The sequence below is a fragment of the Carassius auratus genome, chromosome 22 (genome assembly GCF_003368295.1).
Source record: "Carassius auratus strain Wakin chromosome 22, ASM336829v1, whole genome shotgun sequence".
Classification (NCBI taxonomy): Eukaryota; Metazoa; Chordata; class Actinopteri; order Cypriniformes; family Cyprinidae; genus Carassius; species Carassius auratus.
In genome coordinates, this window is record NC_039264.1 from 9636004 (window position 1) to 9654119 (window position 18116).

The following is an 18116-nucleotide window of genomic DNA, read 5'->3' on the forward strand; positions in this document are numbered from 1 at the left end:
TCAAGAAAATCAAAAACCATATTACAGTATGTAATTGAGATTATATATTTTGATTTGAGTGCTGACCTCATGAACCCAAAAACACCAAGACACATAATTAAAACACAAAAAGAAGAACACTGTGCATATTAGGACCTTAATTAGACTTAGGTATATATGTATTTTATTCAGTTTTGTGTTAGAGAAACAGTACATTGTTTTAATTCTACATATATTTCTGACTGTCAGTAATGTATTTCTATATGTCCTGTGTGTTTCTGTCTGTAGATGTGCATGTGTATTTCTCTGAGGCTCAGTCAGTAGATGGCAGTGTGTGATGCTCACAGTCTGACAGTTTGTTGTACTATTACAGTATATCTATCTCTCAGGCGCCTGCAGTCAGTGTGTGCTTTAGCTAGAAAAAGGCTTTAAATGCGGATTAACGCACTAGCTAGTCGAACAGATTAATTAGTTAGTATTTATAAAACGAGATCGCACCTTTATTTGATCAGCTTTGTTATTACGGAAAGAAAATAATAGAAGAAAGACAGGGTTAGTTGAGAAGGAGTCCCTCAAATATCATGTAAATTCTCTGTTAGTGACAGATACAGCAGGGTTTGATAAACTAAAAGACTAAGATAAAGGAGCAAATCGATATTTTTTTATTATTTTAGTTGCTAGATTAAAAGCTTTATTTTCTCAGGATTAGCCATTCAGCTGCACGAACGAGAAATAGATCTGGCGATTTATTTAGCATTTAAATTTATCAACTAAATAATCCATAACATGTGTGCTCAGCTCCTTATGTTTAATATAACGTTATATGTATTTTTTAAACCTGGTGATATTTTTAAAGCAGGTTTGTGAGAACTGTTTGTGTGGGTTAGCATCAGCCTTAGCATCCACATACTAGACGTGTGTAAAAGAGATTTAGCTGATAAAAGAATCAAATAGTAAATTGAAATCTTAACATTATTATCAGGTTTAAGTTACTGTATTGAAGTACAGATGGTCTGTGGATAGTGCAGTTAAATCATATTAAATCTGTTCAGTTGATCACATCAGAAGACATTAGCCTGCGAGCTAACACGAAGGACATCAGGAGGATTTCACATCAAAACATTGACTTATTCATCTACTCATTTATTAATAACGAAATATATAAAATCGTGGTGAAAGAAGGAAGAGGCATCTAAATAAGAAGGCTTTACTTGAGGAGGAATTTATATAAGGTATGTACATAAACATAATGACCTCATTTCCTATAAGTTTCCGTTTGAAATGTTTAATAGTAACGTTAGCTGTTGTTGATTTTTGAGTGGATAAATGGGTTATTTAGTGATGTAATGACTGATCAGCACATGTATGATGGTGTTATAACATAATTTTGGTAAGTGAAGGTCACTTGTATAATAACGTGCTGGGTTTGAGTTTATTTTTGGACATTGTTATTTCCTGTGATCATATACCATCAGATTGTGTCAGTAATATTTGACTCGCTTGATAATGGATGAGCACTGGACCATTATATAAGTCTCACATTGGAGTAGAAACGTGACTTCATCATTTGCGTAGTTATGTGTTTATATGTGCGTCAGTGTTTTGTGTTTATGTTTATCTGTGTTAATATTGTTACACATGAGATGGAATTTGCTTCTTTGTTCATGGATTAATGGTAGCGATTTTGAGGGCATTACCTTGGAGATGTTTTATTTTGTGTTTATTTAAATTTTTTGTTTTACAGTCTTTCAGAGGACATTTGTTTGAGACTGAATGTCTGATGGAGCATTTATTTTGCTTCAGACTGGGCTTTTACAGGTGAAGGATGCTGATGTTGGCTAAATCTGAGAAGAAAGAAACCCACGCATTGTTGTTTTAACTGAAACAATGTCCATCCTGGACAGTCACATTTTATGAAAACATTACGTAAAAACGTCCCTTGATTAATTGGACACAAATATACATGTTGCTAAAAGATAGCAGTGTAAATCTGAGCTAGGGATGTAAGGAGACCACTAATCTAGTTGGTTAATGATACCACCAAAATAAAGGATACTTGATGCCTAAGCCATTACCATGGTTTAAAAAATAAAAAAAGAATAATGATACTTGAACATTACCTCCTTCATTTAAACATTTTAACATTACAAAAACACAACTTTAGTGGAACATGGCCTTCAAATAATAAATAAGATGAAATAGTTTAACATGGTGTTGTCTCTGTAACGTTACCTAAATTTCAGACGGATCCCACGGTTTGGTACGATAGCTAAAATTATTGTATTGCAATTAATAATTATAAGTAAATACCATAGACTGTACAAGGTAAATACATTAAACCATCATTGTAGCCCTCAGTTATTGTTCAATTATGTAAACATTGTCTGAAAAATCTCAAATAAAATTAATAGAATAACACTTTACAGGTAGCAGAACAAGTGTCTGTTACACTTATTGTCTTTGCACACTACGTCCGAAATTTTAATATGCGTTTTTTTAATGTTTTCTTCGCATTCATCATCCTTTCCTATCAAATGCTTGCTACAGATGCAAAAAACAAAACAAAAAAACTCAAACAAAATTTTTGGATGAGAATTTTTGACACAATTTTGGAAAAATAGGCCTAAATCTGAGCTCATGTTGTGTCAGTTACGTTATAATAAATATTCAGATCGGGTTTGATTTTCAGCGTTTTTCGCATCCACAAGCAAGCATTTTGAGAGCTGTTTTGACCATTCAGAGCCACCGTACAAGCGTACGCCAAAATCCAGCATGGCGATTGTCAAGTTGATCCACTTCATCTCGCAGCACATCCTACTTAGCATGGAAATAAAACATTTATTTAAATGAGTGGGTTATATACAAAAAGTGAGCAAAGAAGCTGATATCAGTTAAATTCAGATGCAGAACAAGCTCACTGACTGTGTAAAAAATCGGTCTATACTGCACAATGAATCGAGAGTGCAGAATGAGATCTGGGGATTCTGAGTACACACCTCTGATTGGCCATTACATTTATATTTAGTCATTTAGTACAGGGCTTGAATTTCGGTGCGGGAATGCGGGGATTGCGCATAATTTAAACCATTCCCGCAAGGTTAGCTTTTATAGTGCGAGAAATTCCCGCACAAATATATTTGCTTCATCTCAGAGCAAATGATTAAAAAATAAATTCACAGATGCGAGAAAAAATGTCAAATTGTCTAGTCAAATTGTCTTTTATTTTCGAATTTAATACCTCAATCAGCGCTGGACCGGCATTTTCTGTCTCAGCGCTGAGCTCATAGACAGTAAACGGCGGAGCCCTGGCTGCTGTAGACAGATCATGTTTCACGCTGTCAGTGCAGCGGTCTGCGTTGCGCTGATCTTATTCACACTATCAAGTGTAGGTGCAGCATTCTAACATTTTGAGTCAAAATGAGCTGTTTGTGAAGAAATTATCCGCTTCCAAATTGTCGTTGTAATAACGAAACTGAAACATTAAAAAACATTTTGCTCTTTATGGTGTGCGAGTGATAGAGCGCGGCAGCAACGAACCAACTGATCAGCTTACAGCGTCACAACGTTGAATGCTCGGCCGAACAGCTGATCATAGCTGTACAGGGCGCCTTTATTATTTTTCATCTCCATAAATATATCTATAAATATATCTAGTAATAAAGTTAACGCAAGGGCTAGAAATCAATTAATATTTTGCTGATCCTTCTTGTCATCATGGAGAGCGCAGTTGGTTGCATGGCAACGACAGACGCCACGAGAGTGCAAGCGCTTGTGGAAATGAGACTGCGGCGCGCGCGCCCGAGCTTTCCACTTGTTTGAGCATGTGACTGCGCGTTTCCCCTTGTTTTCTATTCATTATGGGCAGCATATTTCCCGCGCGCACAAACACGGCCACAGACAATGAATTGTTTGGTTAGCGTAGTAGTTTAAATATGGACCGTTGGCTGAAGCGAAAGACAAGTTCGGATGATGTCACGATCCAAAGAAAAAAGTGTCCGACAACGAAAGGCCGACAAGCAGCCAAACTGAAGATCCACAAAGAAATCTTACAGAGGTGAAGCAGTCAAAGGATAAATTTCAAACGAACTGGCTAAAAATTTACCCTTGGCTAGAAATTAACGATGGGATTATGAGCTGCTCAGTTTGTAAGATGTACAGCAGTCCACAATTTACCAGCCAATGCTACAAAACATCTACATTAATTAGACATGCCAATGGAACTGGCCATACAGCAGTTTTAAAAAGAAAGAAAGAAGCAGAAACATCCAAAAATGCTATGGCTAATGCTATCCAAACTGCACAGCTGCAGGGAGAAGAGGAGCTCAAGGGGTTACTTAAAACTGCTTATCTGTAGATATTAATAAATGAACATGATTAAATTAGACCTATGCATCAAAAGTTATTCTCCCCCCCATAATCTTTAGATCCACCCCATGTGACCCATGTAAGGGGGGAATTCCCCCCCAGTTTAAAAAACGAAATTCAGGCCCTGTAGTAGACGCTTTTATCCAAAGGGGGCAAAGAAACAATCAAAATCAACAAAAGAGCAATGATATGCAAGTGCTATGCATTCACACGCTCAACAAACATATCTGTGATTGGCTACAGTGCTCAGCGCTGCAAAACACATTGTAAATAGAAACCTTTGATGCTCTTCACAGTCAGTTTGTAGTGAATGTAGGATGTCCACAGCTGCTGCTAACCCTGACAAAGTCAGATAAAAAAATTAAAAGCAATGAAACAAGCTGGTTTCTGGAATAAAACGATCCTTGGTCCTGCATTATTGATCCCTTACGAGCCAATCAGTCAAATATCTAGACATCTGATATACAAGGAGTGTAAAACTCTAACCCTTCATGTCATGACATGGCCATCACCTGTAAACTGAGATGTTCATTCGTTAGTTCCTCTCAGAGGAGTTTTATTCATTGAGCTCATCCTGTAATGTCTTTCAGTTGATTTCAAGCACTTAGACGTGTTTAGTTGAATAAATAGCTGCATTCTGTTGCTCATTATCAATTGTTTTGATTGGCTGAGATAGTTTATTTACAGAGTGGTCAGTGGAGCTGTAAGTCTCTCACAGATTTAGATGATTTCCACCAGCATGCTCAATGCTTCTTGAGCTGAAGAGGATCAATAACCTATATTTAAAATTATGCTGTTTTGGTTCTGGTAAGTTTGCATCAGCTCTTTGCATAGCAAATGTAAGGCTTGTGGAGCACATGGATGTGAGGTCCGGATGTGTGTTGTTGGTGAGGACTGGCAGTGTGACTGAATTTCTTCTCACAGTATGAGTAATTTTATCACAGTAACAGCATACATCATGATGTTATTTTGGAAGTTCAGTGAAAAATGGCAGTCAACAGCATGTGTTGGCTTATGTTGAGGAAGGGGCGGGTCAGATGTAAAGGCCAGTTCACAGCACACTGACACATGGAGAGCAACACCGACAGCTGACTGAGCACAGTCACGTCTCAGACACTCCAACACCCCACAAACAGTGATTCAACATGTTCACGGGCAAAAGAAACAAGTGCCACAGTGAACGTGTCTGTTGCCGTCTGTCGGTACAGTGTGAACTGGCCTTAAAACCAAGAAACCAAGTTTAGAAAGTCAAAGTTATTTATCCTCATCCTTATGTGCATGTAATAAAAAGATCGAAACCAAAAAGTTCGATTTAAATATAAATATACTTGGAAAGATCTTGTTTACTTTATACTTTGTGAAATAAAAAGCATTTTATTAATGTGTTATTGCAGTGCATTAAATTATTTTAAAATGTAAAGTCATCACCTTTTACTACATTTAACCAAATTGTAAACAGTTAAATTTACATTTGAATTTAAAGAATAAATAACCTATAGGTTCTTAAAAAGAACTTTAAAAATTATCATTCTGTGATTATTCTTTTATCCTCACGTTGAGTTTCAGAACTTAAAGTATATTCTGATGAATGTTTTGTGTGTGTGTGTGTGTGTGTGTGTGTGTGTATTCAAATCAGTCAATATCCACAATTATCACAATAAATGTCTAGTTTTTATTTCATTCAAGTTTAAGGCCAAATTTATTTCTCCAAAGAGAAAGTTATAGAAATCAGATCATTAACTTACCTTAACAAAATAAATATTTAAATAAAAATAATTATTTCTTAGTTTCTGCATGTGATATTGTTTCAAATAAATAAACAGGGTTGTGTTGCCTTATTATATTTATAATAATATGACTTTTTTCCTCTTAGAAATGCACATTTGATAGTAGTAGTAGCTTGAGGTAGGATGCAGATGTAAATTTTAGTTTATTTTCAAAATGAGTAAAATCTTTAAAAATTGTAGTAACCTTATTTTTATATGGTGAAATTTAATTTATTATTATATATTTTTTAATTAATCATCGCTGTAACAACATTTGTTATGTATGAAGGAAGACGGCAGGGTCGGCTGTGACTACTGACTGTTTATTTATAAATTTTCTAATAAAAAGTGGGCAAAACATGCACCAACAAAAGACAAAACAATCAACATAAATCCAGTCCACGGTTAGCAGCCTACTGGCATAGTCCTTCTCTCTCTCCCCCGCTCCTGTTTCTTCTGGAGTTTTATTCTTTCTCCACGCCAATTACTGCAACAAGAGACAGGTGTTCATCATTTGCGCTTAACCCACTCACTCACGGCGCGTCTCCTGACGCTCTCCCCCGCTGCAGGGTTCGCTAAACTACGCCCCCCCCCCCTTGCCACAATCGGCCTTCCATAGTAGCATACATTTAAAAACACAATTAAAACCACACATATAGCACACCTCAGTACCATGGTAAAAATATAACTATATGGTTTTTAGGTATTTGTATAAGTGGTCTAAAACATTTCGTATATATGCTAAATGCTAAATAATGGCTAAATCCACACATGCTATAGTTAATCACAAAGAAATACTGTAATTATATTCAATTACTCCTTTAATATATTTAATTCATGTCTACAATAATAATATAATAAAATTCGACACAAATACCCACATTTGTGCCACAATACCATGATGCAGTTAGTGTTCCTACAGCAAAACCATGGTAAATGATGCCGATATGTAGATTGTAATGCCTTCTGACTGTCTCATTGAGCACATTGTTTCTCCTGTTTGTCAGCACTGTTTATCTTATTTGTGTTTTTTGCTGAATTTAAAAGGTTCACATTCCATTGATGACAAAATTATTTAACTCACACTGTATGCATACACTAGTGTATCCTTTAAATACAATTTTATAAAAGTTTTTCTGTTGTTGGGGGGGCTTGCAATATCCCTGTGCTTGTGCCTATGCATAATGGTGAGTCCTGGCACCAGATCCAATGTTAACGAAGAGTGTTGTTGATGACTTTAATGGAAACTCTCTCTCTTTGAGTTTTTAGAGCCATTTATTTGCTGAAACAGCAGTGTTCCTTGTGCACCACACCTAGTCATCTCAGGTACCACGTTTGAGCAAATATACAGAGATCTGCAGATGCAGTGTTGTTTTATGCTACTGGAGAATGCTTCAAATACCATAATATGTAGTGTTTCTGTTTAATATTCATTAAATAAATAGTCATTCTGTCATCATTTACACACACTCATTTGCTTCAAACCTGTATGACTTTCTTTTTTCTGTGGAACATAAAAGCTCCGATGGTTCCTACATACATCTCTTATGTTCCACAGAAGAAAGTCATACAGGTTTGATGCACATGAGTGGTGAATAAATTATGTTTGTGGATGAGTATCACTTTAACAGCTTCACAACCTCTGGCCTGACCCGTGAATACAGGTCTGAAGCCATCGCATTATACGGTGTCATATTTTCCATGATGTTTGAATATCTGCTTTAATCTGATGTGCCCCTGAAATCAAATAATCAGATGGAGCAGGATTCATATATTTGAGAGAAGCATTCTCTCTGCTTAATTGTGTGTATAGCTCGTTTCGAGAGCCATCTGGACAATGTGTCTGCAGGCGCTCGTACTAAAGGGGCTCCCACAGGATGACTGGTGCTGAGGTCATTACATTGGGGATGTTTGGAAGAACGAATTTTTGTTTAGTTTAACAGCTTCTGAATTATCCTAACTACATGTTTGAAACAGATCAAGATTTGGCTCATCTGAATTATGTTTTAACCTGAAGCAAAGTCATAGGTCAAGTAATATCCACTATTAAGAGGCATATTTGGCAGAATCACTGACAGTAAATCAAACTTTTAAACATTTAAAGGGGACCTGTTATGCAAAAATCACTTTTATAAGGTGTTTAAACACAGAACACAGCCTATAATGGTAAAAATCCACCCGCTCATTTTTTTAATAATACCAATAAATTATAAACAGTCTCTCCAAACGAGAGGTTTCAGATTCTTCCTGTTTAGAAAAAAGTCCTGCCCATTTGTGACGCTCTCTGCTCTCTAAGCACAGACACAGACCTGAGTGAGAAGCAGCTGTCGCCACTTTGTTTTTTTTGCTGTAACGATAGCTGCTGGAGACAATGTAGGCGCTAAAGAGGCATTAAAAGTGTTGTGTTTTGGGATGCACCAATGAACATCGGAGTCTCCAAAGACTCCCTCCATCTGTGCTGCTGAGGACACTGTGGTTAAATATAATTTTCAAGGAAATTTCCTGGAAGAAAAAAAGTTTAGGGAACAATACCAATTCGTACACTAATGTCAGCTCCAGACAAAGTAAGTGTCAAGTAAGTTTTCCAAATTGCCTTTCATAAAGAGCTTTTTGGCACTCTTGCAAGGCTAATTGCTAAAGCAGTCATTGTATCTGCATGTTTATACTGATGCAGCCTTCACGTGCATCAAGAATGATTGAAAATAGGAATGTGGGAGTTAGGGCTGGGCAATTTTTCAGATTTTATCAATTAATTCAAATTTTATTAAAATTTAACTTTTTAGAAATTGAGTAATCGCGATTTGAAATAGAAATATTACCAAACATTAGACTTATGTCGGTGAAAAAGAAAACAATGATCCAACTACATGTCGGCGCATGTGATTAACTTCTGACGTGTGATGCGCTCATTCAAAGAACGTGAGTAGAATATATTGCTATGTGCTATTCACACAGAATGTGCTTTTGTTTTGACAAAGATGCGACACAGGCAGTGGAACAGGAAAAACATGCAAGAAGATGGGAGAGTCCATCTTTTAACCTGAGCGCAGTGCTTTTAGACTGCCGTTACATGCATTAAATGATGATATATGAGATACGAGCGTAACAGTAAGATGCTTACATCCACGTTTATAGAAAAACCTACAGAAAAGTAGTACAATCGAATAAAAAATCTGTAACTACTATGTCTGATATTTCATGTTTGCATAATGATGACAGACTGAAAGCTGCTGTTGTTTTTAAAGAACACTCATCGTTAATATTAGTCTACTTGTGTTATCCGTCGAGTCATTTTGAATTTGAACCTTCACTTTTGAGATTTTTTTCAAGCATCCTCGTATTATTTCTGAATATATAATATTAATAAGACAAACTTGTACCATGTGTAGTTGTGAAGTTGACTAGTTAAAAATCGGTTTGAAAAAAATTGAGATTTAAATTTTTTGCCAAACCTCAAGCTCATAATCACACATGGAACTTTTATGGGAAGTTTGTGATAGCAGCTAAGGTACAATGAGACCAGTTGTCATTTTATTTTTATCGTGCTGTGCTCCACGTCTCTGTAATTTACAAATCACAGTACAATCAGATGACTGACTTTTAAACTGAGTATGTTTTCTGTTAAGAGAACTGGCTTGTTGTATTACTGAAATGTTTATTCGTTATGATGGAGCTTGAGCTTTTGAAGCTCCGCCCTCTTCTGAAAGGGGGCCGGGAGCATCAGCTCATTTGCATTTAAAGGGGCACACACAAAAACAGTGCATTTTCCCTTCTACCCTAAAAGTTTTTACAAGCTATAAAAAATTATCTGTGGGGTATTTAGAGCAAAAACTTAACATACACACTCTGGGGATATCAGATACTAAAATGGGGCATAATAGATCACTTTAAGGTCTCTCACACATGAAATAATTAACATTGGTAATTCTTTACCCTGAGTAAATGGGTAATCTTGTTTCATGTTTCAAGAAAAGTTTCTTAGTAATCTTTAAATCTTCTTGAGTTACAGGCATGCAAACTTTTGGAAAATAAAATTTTTGGCACTTAGACAGGTCTGTTCTATGCAAGTGATTTCATGGAGAGAAAATAGATACATTTCTATAGTTTCAACATGACTTATTCTTCAGACATTCTTATTTAAAAGAAAGAAAAAGAATCAACCCAATGCAAAGTGTTTTTTGACCACTGAAAATGTGTACATTTTAACAATTAACTCCTAGATACATATTGAGATTCAGGTATCTCTAGAATGGAACCAAAAACTTTACTAATAGACCTACAAATCTCTGTGTAAAAATAACTGAAGTCTGAAGTCATTTTAACTGCAAAGTTAGTTATCTTGTGTATCTAGGCATAGCAAACTCAGTAAATAACTGGAAATGAATACAAAATGTATACTGTTCACTAAAAGCGTTTTATTGATTTGCCAATTTTTTTCAGATGCCCTTATTGTGTTTACACATGATCTCCATATTTACCAGTAATTTTCTGGAGAAGACTGTATGTGTGAAAGCACCTATAGTGCTCGTAGTCCTCCTTATTCGGCCATATCTAATGAACTAACATAACACCATGAAGAAAAGGGTACAAATCAGGGATGTAATATTTGTGATGTAATATTTAGATAACCAAAATGACAATTTGAAGTAGAAAAAAAAACTAAGTGCAATTTATTAGTTTATTTTGGTGCGTGTTAAATTGCTCAACCCAGTTCATAATCCAAGCGTTCTTTAAGTGCATCTTGTGTGTGCTTTTCACAGGCTTTATAATCTAGGTGTATTTTGTAAAGCTCTACTCACATTTCATCTTGTGTGTGTGTGCGTTAGTGTTTTAATGGCAACTTTTTTCACGGAAATAAAGTGAATGAAAATAAAATACACTTTTTCAGTTTTTGAATTTTAGGTATGTTTGCTAAGGTTAGATTAATTTTAATTAATAAAATTAAGAAGAATGTAAGAATTTTGTTTTAAAACTTGATAATTACTATTTATCAGCATGCATAATTTTAGACAATTATGCAAGAATTTCGGTACAAACTGTAAACAATAAGGCCTACAAGAAAAATGTTATGTCGGAGCGGTAACTGAACGGGAATTGGTTTAAAGCGACTGTGAGCAGAATATTAACAGAGCGCTTGTTTGGGCAGTTAGAGCAACTGAGTAGAGCACACATCCATTAAGCAGAAAGTGTAGCAGAGCGTCTCACCGCTCGCTCACATGCTCTGGTTCTGATCCCTCATACCCTTTAGGTATTTACCTCCTCAATGATAATCTCTCCAGCCTTTGATGGCACCCCTGATACATACTTTGTCCTTGTAATCCAAGCATGATGTGAGCTAAAATTAACCCTATCATGGCCTGCAGCCAGCAGTCAGTGTGAGGCTGTAGTCTGCCTGCAAACACTCAGGTGTCCATTCAAAGAGGCTTAGCGAGGTCACCTGTTTCTGCTTGTGTCTGTCTCACACTTTCTCTCTGTCTCAGTCTCCTCCCCATCGAGCTTCCTCAGCCTGAACCACTCCCACTAACAGGTCAAAACAGATCTGTCCTTGAGACGTCTTTTTCGGTCCAGACACTGATGCTGCTGCTCTGTGTTTTGGAATAAGAGCTGATATCTGTCTGACTGAAATAACCTGTTGCAACGCGTCTAGATCTATCAACACACATTCACGCATGCAGAAAGATGCAGAAAGTGAATTCTGATCTTAAATGGACACGACTGTCTCCTCTGCTTTTCTGCTGGATCTGATCCAATATTCAGTAAGTAGAAACTGTATTGACAGCCATCTACAGTGAAAGTAAATCATTCCCATTTGCGATTAAATTACGCTGGGCAACTAAATAATATCGTTAGTCCTTAGCCACTTGCTAATAAATTATAATTTTACTTGCTAGTGATTGAGTTAGAGGCTGGGAATAAGATATGTTTTCAGTCATCTGCATCGCTTGAGTTTCGCTGTCTGTGTGTTTACAGCACTGTATGCATTATTCCTATTGATATCAGTGGATGCACAGCATAACACATTGCATTGATGTGCTACATGTAAATTATATCCATTCTTATAGTAAACTACAAAATGAACTATCCAATGGGTATTCAATTTCCAAGGTGCACTGCATTGATGCTTTGAGTTGCTATTTTTTTCTGATAACAAACTGTGGTGCTTTTGTAAAATAAAGAAAACAAACAAACCTGTAAATGTCCATATAACCTCCATAAACAAAGCAGCAAGATTCATCAAGATGCAGGAAATGAGGCTTGTGTTATTTTAGAAGAAGAATGTGATGTGTTTAATCAGACATTTTTAACTCCAATTGTTACTTATCCTGGAGTGCCTCAGGGTTGTGTAAATACAGATACAGATAATCGTAAAACTCATATGCTAATTGCAGTCCTTATGATATGATATTGAGCTACTGTCTTTACTGGAGAGTGGAGTTGATTCTAGAGCTGAAACAACGAATCGATTTAATCGATTAAAATCGATTATTAAAATAGTTGTCAACTAATTTAGTAATCGATTCGTCGCTAAATAAATTTTATTTGCCATAAGCGGCTCATTTCGTGCATATTTCAAATCTGCGGTGACCAAAGTGTGGCAGTAATGAGCCACCGGAGGTTTTACTCAGCCAGTACAGCAGGTGAAGTAGCGAATAGCCAATAGCTGGCCTCGTTTTATGTCACGTGCTTCCCGAACAGCGTCTCTGCAGCATTCAGCAGGAAGTGGGAGTACTTTACTTTGAGCCTTTAAAATGAAGAGTAACCTGTAAACTCTGCACTACTGAACTGTTTAAGGGGCCGTTCACATATCGTGTCTTTTGCGTGCTCAAGTTCGTTATTTCCTATGTAGGCGCGCAGTATGCACTCTCATAATGGAAGCGACGCGTTCGCGACACGCACGCGGTGCGATGCGCCCGTTTTTCCAGGCGCGTCCACACCGCATCCATTTATGCTTTGCTGAAATTTCCGGGTCTTCATGGAGAGGGCACGTCATGGAGAGAGCACGTCATGGTTGCTTAGCAAAGGCAGACGCCTCAGGGGCGCTTCTGCCCGAGCGCTTTGGAAAGAAGGAGAAAGCGGCGCGACTAGCGTTTTCCACGCGTTTTTAGGTGCGATATGTGAACGGCCCATAAGAATTTTATTTGTGCAGATTCTCCAGTACAAGGTTGTTTGCAAATGTTTAGTCGTAAAAGCTGATAACATTGCTTTTTAACAGTTAACATTTAAAGCTTTACAAAATGTTATGTGATCAGTTTGTCGTTTACCAGTTCATAATTCAGACTTGCAGCCTAATTATGACTGAATGAGAGAGGTAAAATGCACTTCTTTTCACTGCTCTTTTTCACACAGCAGGTTTTTTGTGTGTGTCCCATTTTTTTTTTTTTCTGGACAACCTTCTGATGGATTTTACTTTAAATTGTGAGTTCCATTCAGGTTTCATGCCATTGGCACTTTTTTTCGAAGGATTGTTTACAATTTCACAGCATAAGCTATAAAGCTTTTTCCCAGTAAATAATAAAATACAATGCACTGCAATTTTATTCTGTTTTATCCTTATACTTCGTGAACATATGTTCTCAAAGATTCCTTAAGCTTTGTTTGGGATGTTAAACTACTTTAGGAGCTCTAAGGACTGCCATGGTGAAAACAATATTTGAAATCTCCTTGTGAATTTTGCTAGAGTATGGGTCAGTGTTTTGATTGCAGAAGAGTTCGACAAAGGATTACTAACATAAAACAACTCCAGGTATATTTTTGATGAGGATATGACAATGCAAAATGGTTAAAATCTCTTAAAAATCTATGCTGAATGATAAAGACCCTTTATTAATAATTTACTTGGGGAAAAAATGGAAAAAACTAAAATATAAGTACATAAACCGATTAATCGATTAATCGTAAAAATAATCGACAGATTAATCGATTATCAAAATAATCGTTAGTTGCAGCCCTAGTTGATTCCAGTTCTGTATGCACCAGTGTTGTACAGATAGATTGGTGGAATTGTGTGAGAGAAATGCAAATATTATAAATGAAAAGAAGACAAATGAAATTATTTTTGGTCTCTCAGTGTATATCAAAAACAGGTGAGTTTGGTTATCTATGTGGATTCTGCTTAATCATAAAGTGCACATATAAACTATCTTTATTGAATGGTGCAAAACCGTATCTAATTTCTTATGACACTAAGGTCATTTGGAGAAAATAAGCAGATCTTGCTGTTGTTTTTTACAATCTGTAGAGTGCTGTACCAACATAAGGAGCTATTACATTAGGCTGATATTCAACATTAATATTATAAAATAAGCTCCATCCCTGACTACTGATGATGGGGCTTTTATTTGTATTTTTTTCAGTTCAGAAATACCAGGTATGGTTTACTTATTTCAAGAGTTGAATAGGATCTCTTTATAGCAATAGCACAAAGGTGTGGTGCTGTCAAAGTCTGTGTTTAGTCCAGTGTGGACAATAATGTGACTCTAAACTTTATTATGTATGTTTAATTACATTATATAAATAAAATAAAAACATTATTTTAATCTTCTAACATTCACTTTCCTCACTTTTGGGCCCATTGCAAGTTGTGAATCACTAAATATTAATGGCCATTGTCTCACAGACGGCCTTTCTAACACAAATCATGTTTTACAAAAGTTAAATCAATATGTTGTTTTCTGTGAACAGGATGATTTCCACATCATTTTATAGCAAAAACTCTAGTCTACCGCATACAGTTCTCAAAAGTCTTGTAAACAAATGTATGTATGCGTTTAAGGCCTGTTCACACCAAAGACAATAACTTTAAAGATTACGAATATAAACAGTATCGTGTCGTCTATATCGTCCGCTGCTGTGGACACTAATATAGTTATCTTTATAGTTATTAGGGCTGCACAATGTGTCGTTTAAGCATCGATATCGCGATGTACGAATCCACGATAGTCACATCGCAAGATGTGCGCTGTAGGCTGTCGTAGTTGATCCGTTATTCATTAACTGTACAGGCCAGCTGCTCCCCAGCCCTTGACGAATGTGATTCGTGGATTAATTGCACAGCTTAACCATCATAGAGTGAAACTTTATCATTTGCATGTGTTTTTAAATCCTGTCAGTTTAACAGGGCAGAGAGAGAGAGAGCGTGAGAGAGAGAGCGAGAGAGAGAGAGAGAGAGACAGAGAGGGGGGGAAAGCGCGAGTAATCAATTGACACGATGGTGTCGATGTTTAAATCATTTAAAAGATAATGTAAGTGTGGTCACCCCATTTTTGTTTTGTAAGAAAAATTTTGATTAGATTTCATATCGCAATATATATCGCAGAAAAAAAAATATCGCAATGTCATTTTTTTTCCAATATCGTGCAGCCCTAATAGTTATCGTTCAGGTGCGATTGAATTGCGCCCAGTGATGGTGTTGTTTGTTTGCATGTGTAGCGCCTGCACAGACTGAAGTGTGGGTCTTTGGTGAATGATATTTTTGCTGTGAGATAGCATGTGCAAAAGTGGCACAGCTGCTGTTTAGTGAATAGTCTCGGCTGTGTTGTAATACGTAAGGACATAAAACATTCATCTAGGTTCAGAATGGCTTTGCGTTTGTTTACAAACAAATCATTCCTATGAAAATATGTTAGTCAATATGTCAGTTTGTAATGTTTACAGATATTGCTGTTCTTTCCTGTTTTCCTAAAATCTAATTGTAACTCACCTGATCAGACTGGAAAAATTATTTAATCAAGGTCAAATAGTCTTCAGATTAGGGCATAATTTGTCTTTGATGTGCTTTAATATCATTGGAATTTTTTTTACATGTTTAATAATTGGTTCACAGCCCTTAAATACAAGGTTTTGGCTTATAAAGCAGAATGCTGAGTAAACGAATGCTCAGTTGAGTGAAGATGAGCCCTTAAATAGCCGCTAAAGCTGATGCATGTGTACTGATACAGAGACGAGTGATGTAAGCAGGCGAGCCCTACAAATCTTATTTACTGTGGGGACAGTCTCCATTCAGGCACGGCGGAAAGTCTTTAGAGCAGATTAATGTGGTTTGTGAGTCTCTTTCCAAACAACTTCTGGCAGATGAGCCAGCCTTCAAAGTCCCCTAGTTGTTCTGAAATAAATACTAACTGAGTTTGGTTTTCATATGCTGAGTATTTAAAGGGAAAAGGCTATATAACTGTCTTTATAACTGAACATGGTGAAGTGCAGTTGGAGGGCTTTGCAGAGTGTTTATGTTTGCAGGCCTGATCTCTGTGTTTACTGAATATTTTGGTCAGGAGGCTTCAGATTCTAGAGAGCATCTGATTGGACAGAAAATAAGCTAGGTTCTGACCTTTAATTCAAAACATACTCATGATTTTATGACATCAGTTAGTGCTTTATTTAATCAGAAACCCAGTCTAAATATTATTTAAATAGTATAAGAAGTATGGCAACAGTGTGGCTGATTCCGATATTGGTCCGATAATATCATGCATTTCTAATTTTTTTATCAAGTTGAAATAATTTTCTCCCTTTTTTCCATATTCAATATTCATATCCATATTTAAAACTATGTATGATAAATATTAATTTAACTGTATTTAAGTTGGTGAAAGACCATAGTCTTAGTACCCAGAGTGGCCAGAACTTGCAATTTGTGTGTTTTTTGTTTGTTTGGCCATTTTAAAGTGCAAAATTGCACTTTACCATTTTATAATGTTCACATCCTATGCATCCCAATTAATGATCCCCAACTAAAACAAAAGGACTTATGAAAAAGGTCCATTACACAGGGGAAAAAATTATAATAAATAAATAAGTACCACCTCCAGGGTATGTGTTTCATTAAAGTAGGTAATGATTTTTTTTTTTTTAAGTGTTCCCCTTGCCTCTGATGTTATACTTTTTCAAGTTTTAAAAAGAAGGTTCAATCCTTAAACCACACTGATATAGAAGGGGGTTGTGGGGAGGACAACAATATAACAATATTCACATCAAGACAACAATATTCTGTGCCAAACAAGCAATGATGCAAAGGCCACAACACTACCTTCTTTATCAAAAAATGGAACCAAAAAAATGGCAGTAAGAGGACAGATGTCTAATTTGATTTTAAGAACATTGGAGACAATTTCAAAGAAAAAGTTGAGAAAATTCTGTGCAAACATATGGTGATTTTCTTCTTTTGAGAAGCGATCTAGAGATTCATGGCTTGAAACAGATGGAAAATTGTCAGTTCTAGAGGTAAAAACATACATTTTCAGTTCTATGGCTTTTTGCCCTTCAGGTCTCTGTGCAAGTCAACTATGAATTAGTAGAACTATTTGACTAGTGAGTGCAACCCTAGTACAGCACACACTGTACATTAACTTCATGATCTCACATCGTTAAAGCAGCTGTCACTTCTCAAACTTTCCAGTGTGCATTTAGATTTGCTGGCTGCAATCTTCTAGATTCTGCAGGCTATTTAGGTCAAAAATGGATGGAAATAATAGATATCTTTTTTGCTGCATGGTGTCACTGACTACCCATAATGGCTCTGTCTCTTGTGATGTGAGGAGTCTGAGCTCTTGTGAATTGCAGGAGTAAGATCACAGTATCAGTAGTGCGGATGTTTTATATTTTATATAAAAGCTTCCCACTGCATGTTTTGATCATAAATCTGGATAGCAGATGTAGATCTGGTGCTATTTTTACTTTACTGTACCACACATAACTTGTTGCTAATTTCCTTTTTTTTTGTCAAATGCTCGATTTTGATTTATTTGTTTTTGTTTATTTATAATTTAAAGTCAGTGACATAAAATGGTAATATTATTTATTTCTGGGGAACTCTATTGCCCAACAAAAAGTAGTTATCCTGATATGATGTGTGGTGTTATGTAGGAAAAAATGTATTGAAACAGCACCTCACAGATCAGGAATGTAGTTGTGGTCCTCAGTTTGTGTGGGATGGGTAATATAAAGCATTATAAATGGGGTCACACTCCCTCATGTCCTGTTGCGAAGCCTGAGGCGTCATATAGCTTCGTT

The 18116-nt window shown here is 36.3% G+C and overlaps 1 protein-coding gene across 5 annotated transcripts in view; it reads left to right on the forward strand.

The window, feature by feature from the left end:
• Positions 1-332: 332 nt before the first annotated feature.
• LOC113039647 (inositol hexakisphosphate kinase 1-like) overlaps positions 333-18116 on the forward strand; it is a 40862-nt gene continuing 23078 nt past the window's right edge. For 2 of the 5 annotated variants that reach the window (XM_026197617.1, XM_026197618.1), the window contains exon 1: positions 333-1211. The gene's annotated coding sequence lies outside the window, so the exon portion shown is untranslated. Of the gene's footprint in view, positions 1212-1245; positions 1370-8358; positions 8675-11494; positions 11867-18116 lie in introns of those variants that run through there. The other 3 variants (XM_026197620.1, XM_026197621.1, XM_026197619.1) reach the window with 3 other exon arrangements.